The sequence below is a fragment of the Empidonax traillii genome, unplaced genomic scaffold (assembly GCF_003031625.1).
Source record: "Empidonax traillii isolate 1590-97213 ecotype Southwest subspecies unplaced genomic scaffold, ASM303162v1 scaffold1216:size234177, whole genome shotgun sequence".
Classification (NCBI taxonomy): Eukaryota; Metazoa; Chordata; class Aves; order Passeriformes; family Tyrannidae; genus Empidonax; species Empidonax traillii.
In genome coordinates, this window is record NW_020956409.1 from 171,716 (window position 1) to 181,050 (window position 9,335).

The following is a 9,335-nucleotide window of genomic DNA, read 5'->3' on the forward strand; positions in this document are numbered from 1 at the left end:
CATTTTACCCTTCTGATTCCCTTTCTGATCCCACTGGTGGGGGAGTGAGCGAGTGGCTGCTGGTTGGGGTTAAACCACGACAATGATTGCTGCTGAGTCTGGAGTGTTAGCTCAGTTCGCAAAGGACTCTACCAGGAGTTTTGCTTTGCTGCAACATTTGAAGTTGTGAAATTTATTTCTGAGTCTCAGAAAACTGAAATTATTTCAGATGTTCTAGAAATGAAACAGAACTGTGCCCATTTTTGGTTGCCTTGAGACCAAAACCTGTGGTATTTCTTTCTCCTATGGCTGGTGTCTTAGGCACTGAATTGTGAGAAATTCAGAATCTAATTACCACTGCTGACTGATACAAAGTGATCTGGGACAAAAAACAGACCTGCAAGAAGCAGAGACTGGGTTTTCTATATCTTAGGCTACAGCATACGCGTGTTCCTTTAAATTCTGTCAAAACAGAAGTATCAGTCACATAGAATGCTTTTGTGTATTTTTCCCTTTTGGAAAATGTTTCAGCTCACTCTATTTTCAGGTGCCAGCCTGAATCATCAAGGCAGTCAAATCATAAACTGCTGTTCATATCCTCAGAGGTACAAATCAGCAGAGCATACAAATGCACCCCAAATGAGCATCTGGCACCGTAACATTTTCTCATCCAGCTTACATAGTCACTTTTCTGACTATGACAAACTTACAAATGTTCTTCTGACCATGAGTCCTAGATCCACTTAGAAAAAGACATTTCTTGAAAAGAAACTGTCTGATGGAATGGCACATATTATAGTTCGAGATCAGGGGTATGTTCCTGATTATTATTTGTTTATTTTTGGCACTGCAATCTAGTCACTAAAACTTGGAAGTAGAGTCTTTATGTTCTATTTTCATTTTGTTATTCCATACTTTTTCCATGGAAAATACTCACAATAAGTTTAACATAATGACCACCATACTGCCCTGCAGGATTCTTAAGATGTAAGGGGAGTTGTCATTTCCCTGTATCAGCAGGATCAGCTGCTTTATCAACACCGTGCAGCCATGGTGGGAGGACAAACCAGGGGAAAAATGCAATGAAGCTAGGATCAGAAGGAAAGCTCTCTAGTGAGGTTTGTAATTGTAATATTCCCTATTAAAACAAAACAAAACAAAAAAATGCAAAACCACAAACAAAAACAGAAACCATACAAAACAAATCAAAACCAACCAACCAAACAAAAAAAACAAAACCAAACAAACACAAAACAAACAAGCAACCCCCCAAAAAAACCCAAAAAAGAATAAGGTAATTTTGATGGAAGTGAGACTTAGCAGACTCCTCCCTTACTGCTACCAGCATTACTCCAACTATTTGTGTTGCCAGAGCCACAAAGGAATACGTACAGATTATACAATCTTTCTTGTTATCGACCAAAATGACCTTCACTCTTAAAGACAATTTTCATGGCTGGTCAGCCCTGCCCTAGATCTCTCCCACAGAGTCTTTCTGAAGCAGTGGTAGTTTGTGCTAAATGTATCTTAGTCTTGTGCTAAGATCCCCAAAATAATTTTGCTACCAGGAAAGACTTGAGAAGTTTTACATAGCAGATCCCTCGAAGTAAAAGCTGAAAACTGAGCTCTCTGTTGCTCTCAGGCCAGCACATGCTCGTCCTGTCATTTGGTCATGGCATAGGAAAACACTGAAAAATACTATCACCTTTTCCTGTGTTACCAGAATAATGCTTCTTAATGATAGTGCTGCAAGGTTCAGTGACCTCAGAAGTGGGAGAGAGACTGTGTCCAGAATGTTCCTGACCAGTCCAGAACAAAGCAGTGCCCAATCTCTTGGGTTTTAAAGTTCCTGAGCTCCTGCAAGCTGGGTGTGCATAGATACCTCCCTATGAGAAGGGCAGGGAGGTTTGGCAGCTTTTCCTATCAGTATTCAGAGAGATCTGAGAGCATATGAAAGCGACTGACACTACTAAGAAATCTCTTATTTTCATGGCTCTCCTTCTAGAAGGGATTTCCAGAATTCGAAACTAACCAAGATCTTGTGTCTGGGGTTTTTTTCCTGACATTTGGGGGCAGCATCATCAAGTGAACTTAGTTTTCTTGTATTTCAGAGATTCACCCAGTTTTTATAGGACAGTATTTCCAGAAGGAAACAGATCTTAACTGCTACTCTATAGGGCTGAAGGAAAGTGCTCAGTGGCTCTCCTCTGTCTCCTAAGAGGTCAGATTCAGTTCCCAGATTAAAATTAGAGCTGGCTGTACTTTTGCATGGCTGAGGCCTTTTTAGTTAAAAATCAGGTTTGGTATGACTAAAAATTGCATAGATTTATGACATTTGGCTGGGATGAATCCATTAAATAATTCCAACCCTCTCCCCTCAATAATTCTGGAAAATCAAAATCATCTTAATTCTGCAACTCAAAAGTATGTTTTAGTTCAGAATTTACTTTAGTATTTATCTTTTTTTTACTTGCAAATGAAACAATCAGAAAAAATGTCAAGAACTACATAATTCCTTTATTTTGTTGGGGTTTTTTTCTTGGACTTGTCAGTTAGGCACACATATTTAATACCTCTTGTAGCCACTGAAGCAATGTTTTTCCTTCAAACTGCAATCAAATGACAAGATAAATTGCTTGTCCTGACAAAATACTTCTGTTTTACATTTTTTTCATTTCAATATATGTTACTCTCACAGTGGTTCTTTATCCTGAGTGTATTCACTCTTATATGGTTTTATTTCAGAGAATCATAGAATCAGCTGGGTTGGAAAAGAGCTGCTGCAGGGGGTTGTTGTGGCCAAAGTGCAGGACCCGGCACTTGGCCTGGTTGAACCTCATCCTGTTGGAATCAGACCATCTCTCCAGTCTGTCCAGGTCCCTCTGCAGATTTCACTGCCATTGGCTGGATTTTTTAAGCCTGACAGTGTGAGAGTAGAAAGTTTAAAGGAAAGATTTTGAGGTGCTCAGTTTTATCTCACATATCACCCTTACCTATTTAAGGACCAGAAGATTTGACTTCAAAGATGTATTCTACTGTATGAAGTCCATTACTTCTGAGAATGTGTGCTAAGGAAGAGTCCTTTCTGAGCTCTTCTAGGCTACTCTCAGAACTAAGAATACAGACTGACACCCGAAATGTAAGAGGGTAAGAAACTTTCACCAGAAACACCAAAGTAGCTATTCCTGAATAGGCCCATCTGCCCAGAGGGCTCATCAGGGGCATGTAGTGGATTGGTATCTGAGTTTATTAGATGTATTCAACACAAAAGGACAAACTGCCAACAGACTGAAAAGGTACTTAATTTGAGACAGCTGAGAATGGCTGTATGGAGACTGTGGAGCAGACACAAGCAGCTATCACTTGTCTCAGTTTATCAGTACCTAGCTTTGTATTTCCTTTGAGAAAAAGAAGTCTGATGACATCGCTGTGATACTGGTAAAGGTGGTGTAGCATAAATCAGACAAAGCACCAGAGGGTGTTCTCTGATGATAGGTCCAAATCTGCTTGCTCTACACATTTGACAGACAGCATCTAATTATTCCAGCCAATTACTCAAGTGAAGGGGTCCTTTTATAAGCTCTTTAAGAGGGTTCTTAGCAAAACAGACAGTGCCTCTTCAATATGTTCTTACATCCATTAACTCTAGTCTATTAAGATAAAATGAATTGTTCCATGCCACTGAACACTAAATCTTTAAGCTAGTTTTTATATTAACCCCCCCTTTAGGTCCTGTAAAAGAAGAATTCTTGTAGGATAATTAAAAATGTGCTGCACATTATAAATCACTTTGCTGGGTGGCATATCAAACCATAAACTATGAGATTAGTTTTGTATTTAAAATGCAATAGCGTTCTGTTGCTTTTGTTACAAATCTAATCTAGAGATATACCCCATGTCACTGAGCAGTGGATTCTGGAAAGGCTGCAGAATTCTAATGTGCAATCTCTCATTCAATAAATCTTCTCAGTAAGTCTCGGGGTGGGGGTGGGAGAGGAGAAAGGCATGCATAGAACACTCATCGACAGTAAAAGGCCTGACCATTTCAAACAGGCTGCATCTTGCCAATGTGCAGTCTCATCACCTTGTCTGCAGCACATGCTTTTTTTTCTGCATGGTGATAGGAATGCTTAAACCACACCAATATCACTTCTATGCCCTATAAACACAATCCAGGGCAAACATGCAATACACAGCAGATTCTCTCCTCTTGTGTAACCCCACTGAAATGTATTTCTGAAGTCTACGCAGGTATATGAGCCCTCAGGACATGAAGATCAGGACCAAGCTGGGGGGGAGTGTCAATCAGCTGGAAGGCAGGAAGGCTCTGCAGAGGGACCTGGACAGACTGGAGAGTTGGGCTGATTCCAATGGGATGAGGTTCAACAAGGCCCTCTGAGGCTGTGCTGGGACACAGCTGCTGTGTGTGCAGGATGGTGAGGTGCAACACAAAGCTGCACTGGGGGGGCACATTGACTTCCTCGCTACCCACACTGTCACCCCACACCTGCATCCCCAGCAGGAATCAGGACAGACAGCTCCATGGATATGAGGAAACAGGAAAGCGGTTGTGGAGCTGGTGTAAGATTGATACCTGAATGTGGGCAATGTATTAAAATCTTTCTTTCTTTGGTGTTAATATAATATTCCTGATACTGTCCAGAGGCACTTCTTAAATGTGCCTGTTAGAAAAACTCTGCCATCCAAGAGCATTTAGTAGCTGTCTTTCCGTCTCTAATGCCTGACAATGCAAGGTGAAGCACTGCCCAGCCCTGACCAGCAAGGGATTATCTCCCACAGACTGCTCCCTGTCTGAGCTGCTGGAAGCCCTGCATTAACCGCTGTCACCTTCTTACTCCCTGTGGCAATTCAGACAATACTCAAGTAAACAGAAATAAAGACATCTCATGTCAGAGCTGGCTGTGGCTACTGTCAAGAATTTCAGTAGGTTATGAACAGCTCTAAGTAAGGATATAGTACTGGGATCCCTTACTCTCCAAGAATTTACAAAACTTTCTTTCAGGTTTATGCTACAAAATGCAATAATAGGTGAAAGCTGATGAGATGATATTTTCCATCATGTTCACCAGATCACAAGTGAGAATACCTCTTTCCCTTGTGTCTAAGCTCATTCCCTGATCCTCCTTCCCTCTGGGAAGATTTAATCTTATATAGCATTCATACTTCTCATTTGAAGGAGCAGAAAGAGCCAGAAATATGACATCTTGATTTCACTGGTTAAAAATGTGCTATTTGGAGGAAAGTCACTCTAATGGTTTAAATTTCACCTTAATGACATATGCGTGTCTTAGTAGCATGCTATTCAGACCATTTATAGACAGAGAAATTAAGTTTTAAGATGTCTATTATGCTCAGCTTTTGTTAGGCTAGTTTTTGTGTGTCCTACAGAATGGCAGGGAATAGGCAGTCATACAGACTGTTCCAGGCTGCTCATCAGTGACTGATGACCTGCAGGAAGCAGAGAAGATATAACCACTTTAAATGGCATCATTTGAACAGAGGTTGATAAATCCAGTGGTGATGCAAGGGGGACAGCTTGCTTCACTGTAGGGGGAACTAACTTCTCATCCACTGGATTTTTCTCCTTTTACAGGAGGGGGGTTTGCGTCCCCTATGACCCACCAACCATTGGCAGTGGTTCTCTTTCTGTCTAACTATAATATGATCAACTTTCTTAATTATACTAAGGCTGAGAAGTGTCAGATAGATTACATATATCTTGAAAAGCTGTGGAAAGTTGGGAGTCTTGGGAGTAATTTACAGGCATGAGACTGCAACTCTAGAGACCTATTAGATACTACATAAGCCTTGGTGTAATTGCATAGAGCACTGGAATCCTCACAATGGCCCCAAAGAACTCAAGAGTCAGTCTTTGCAAATCCTGCTGCTGGTTAAGTACAATGATCAGACTGAGGCTCTTCGAGCATGTATCAGTGACCATTTTATGTAGAAGGATATAGGAATGTAGAGGTAAAAGCAATGTGGCCTTTTGCCTTATTTTTTATGAATACTTAACAGTGGGATTAGCTGTGGACCTGCAAGAATACTCCTTTTACTCCTCTCTTCTATCTATCTTCTTTCCTCTCTGGATTTTGAGCATCTTAGCAGAAAGAAGGATTGAGACTTAGCAAAGCTGCTAAATCTAAATAATGGACTGTAAGTAGAAAGCAAAAAGAGGGAATGAAATTCTGCAGATGCCCAACTGATGCCACCTTCCTGACCTCATATAAACGGTGATGAAAGACTCTCTTCATCTCTCCTAGACTATGAAATGAGCGTTTAAGGTACCTCTTTCCCATCACTCTGATGTTTATCACAGTGCCATTTACACAGCTGATGCTTTGAAGGTCAAGCTGCATTAGTGAAGATATTCTCTAAGACACACGCGAAATACTTTAATTCTAACTGGCTTTCATCTGATGAAAAGTCTAGTCAGTAACTGTGGTAAATTTGCTCTGAGCTGTTGAGGGTCAAAGCAATGCTGTAAATTAGAGTGTACTGTCCCAGAGGTGGGGCACAACTGTCTTTTCTTTCAGGCTGAACAATGGGTTTGTTTTGCTTTGCACTCTAGTGCAAATCTTCAGTGAAAAGGAGTCAGAAAGTGTTTTTTCAAAAACCACTGAATCACAGAATTTTTAGGATTGGAAGGGACCTCTGGAGGTCACCTAGTCCAACCCTCCCCCAGCCAAGGCAGGGTCACTTAGAACAGGTTACACAGGAAAAGGAAAATTGAGTCTGATTCAGGCTATGTGGACTGGGGAAAGATCATGAAAATTTTGTCCAATGTCACATAAGATGCATTATTACTATACTGTACAGAAGACTAGTGATGATCTATATTATTATACACCTGAATTAGAGTTTAATTATTAATACCAGATAACTAGATTTTGAGGATATAAAATTACTGCTCTTCAGGGGCAGTATTCCCAGTTCTATTCTGGCAATAGTAATTCTAAGTTAAGATTTATTTCTAGAACACCTTCATTATTGGACATTTTCTATAAACTTGATTGCTTCTAATTAGAAAATACTGGTTTAAATCTACTACACATGGTCTTTCCTTTCAAGCAAGAAAATTAAACAGTGAATCTTCTCATCTGATAGCCCCCCTCCAACCCTGCTTTTCCCCAGTCACACACAGTAGTGAGGGTTCCTGGATTATTATAATCTTTTATAACACTCTCACATTCTGTCCTCTGAAGTGTAATAAAATACTTGTACTTGGCCATTCATCAAAAATATAGCACTTCTGTAAAGTATCAGCAGATGCTATATACAAGCACTCTGCAGGTGAATGCTCCAAAAAGAAGTTCACGGGCTCAAGTCCCATGTATTGCAAGGGTTTCATCCAAAACACTGGTACTCCCAAATGGTCAAAATAAGCCTCGGGATATGAGCAGGCTGGAGTTCAAAGTAATTTTTATCCCTGTATGGTTGTGGTAGAGCTATGTTTGACAGGTATTCCTAACAGAAATCTTAAACCCATGGTGAGGTATTTTAGGAAGAACTGCTTTACCCGGAAGCAAAACATCCATGTTCATACATCATGTACACATGTCTAAACAGGTGCATGTGCTTAGATGATTTGTGTTGCTTTACAATTAGACCACACACTGTTTCGTCAAGTATATTATGCCACTGGATGTGTATTATCCATTTACATTTCATCAAAACTTTTCTGGCATGTCTTTGTCCAAAACATGCTGACAAATACAGTAAATAAGAGTTATCGCAGCAGCAATTATGTCTGCCTGGTGCTCTTCCCCTCCACCCCGGTTATCTTGATAAAGGGGTTGTACAGGATCCTAGCCTTCATTTCACCCCCAACCACAAAAACTGCATGCACAACAAGCAGCAGACTGAAGAATTATGTTCACGCCTTGACCCTGAGACTTCCTGAACCAGTTTGGATAGGCTCTCCCTTTGAAACTACAGGCTTCCACAGGAAGTTCATAAATGGGCCCAAGTCACAGCAATTGACGTAGTTCTAGTATTTTTAACTTGGTTCTTCAAGAACTACCTAAAATGGGCGGTGTTTCATGGACACAAAGAACTGGCCAGCTTTTTCAGGAGCAAACATCAGTGTACTGGGTGCAATGCAAACCGCTGAAAGCAAGTGAGTAATGCAGCTTCTGCTGAGCAGAGCTCTGGGCATGTGGTGGTGTATGTTGTGAAGCTGCAGTGCACTTCACCATGTCCCAGTCTCATCATCACTGGGGCTCCCAACACTGCGGTCAGCCAGCATCTCCAAAGAGTTAAACTACAGGCCTGTGTCCAAGACCCCACAGTATCAGGTGCATTTGGATCCACAGCTCAAGCCTTGATACAATCTCTTTGCCCATGTCTACTCACCCTCCCACACCATTCTTGTCTTAGAAATAGTTTGTAAGACTCATTCAGAGGTGTTAAAGTTCTTTCACTCCCCAAGTTTGAAATACCCTAAGAGGGGTGTGTGAAATGATAGTTTGTTCTGTTCACAATGACAAGGCAGATGAGCAGAAAAAATAAGCATTGCAAAGCAACACAAGTATTAAATCCTTGGGAGAACAATGGATGGAAATGGACATGAAAACCTTGCTTTAATATTTTTATATTTTCCACACAGCTCTAACAAAATGCATTGAAGACATTCCTCTTCATTCATTGGCTTTGCACCTTGTTTTTCTATTTACCTGTTGAACGTGAACTTAACAAAAATCACTCTTCTTATTTACACTTCTGCATTCCACTGATTGAATGTTATAATCTGACAACAGATTCAAATTCAAAGGTGTTGAGTGCATGTAAATATGAAAAAAACACATTTTTGTGCTTGCAAATAACCTAATGGAATGGGGGTAAACATTGTTATTAATGTAATCAGTGCATATGATTTCAGACAGAACTATTAATTCATTTACAAATCAGCAGCTCTGTCAAAGGGCCATGATAGCCTTTAAAGCAACTTCTAAAATTAATTGTCTAGTCTGATTACTTAATGATTTGGGATTTTCTCATCTATACTTAACTGATGTACTTTGAAACATAATGTACATATTGTTGTTTTAAGAAATTGACAGGAATGAAAAAAATGAAGTAGGACCACTTCCAGCAATTAGGCTCTCCTTTCATTCAGTCAAGAAGTCAGAAACCTTTCTTCCTGAAGAACGAGGCAAGCTCTTTCTGCTCTCCCCTCCCACTCACAATAATTAGATCAACTAGATAAACCAAGTATTTTTGAATCCTCTTTGGTTTCTGTCTGCAAATCATAGGACCCAGATCCAGTATTCACTTACAAGGTAAAGAGTTAATTTGGTGTCTTTTTTTTTTTTTTTTTTTTTTTTTTTTTTTTT

At 40.2% G+C, this 9,335-nt stretch overlaps 1 protein-coding gene across 3 annotated transcripts in view; it reads right to left on the reverse strand.

Moving 5' to 3' along the window:
* FGD5 (FYVE, RhoGEF and PH domain containing 5) overlaps window positions 1-9,335 on the reverse strand; it is an 89,677-nt gene that overhangs the window by 68,792 nt on the left and 11,550 nt on the right. The window lies entirely within an intron of this gene.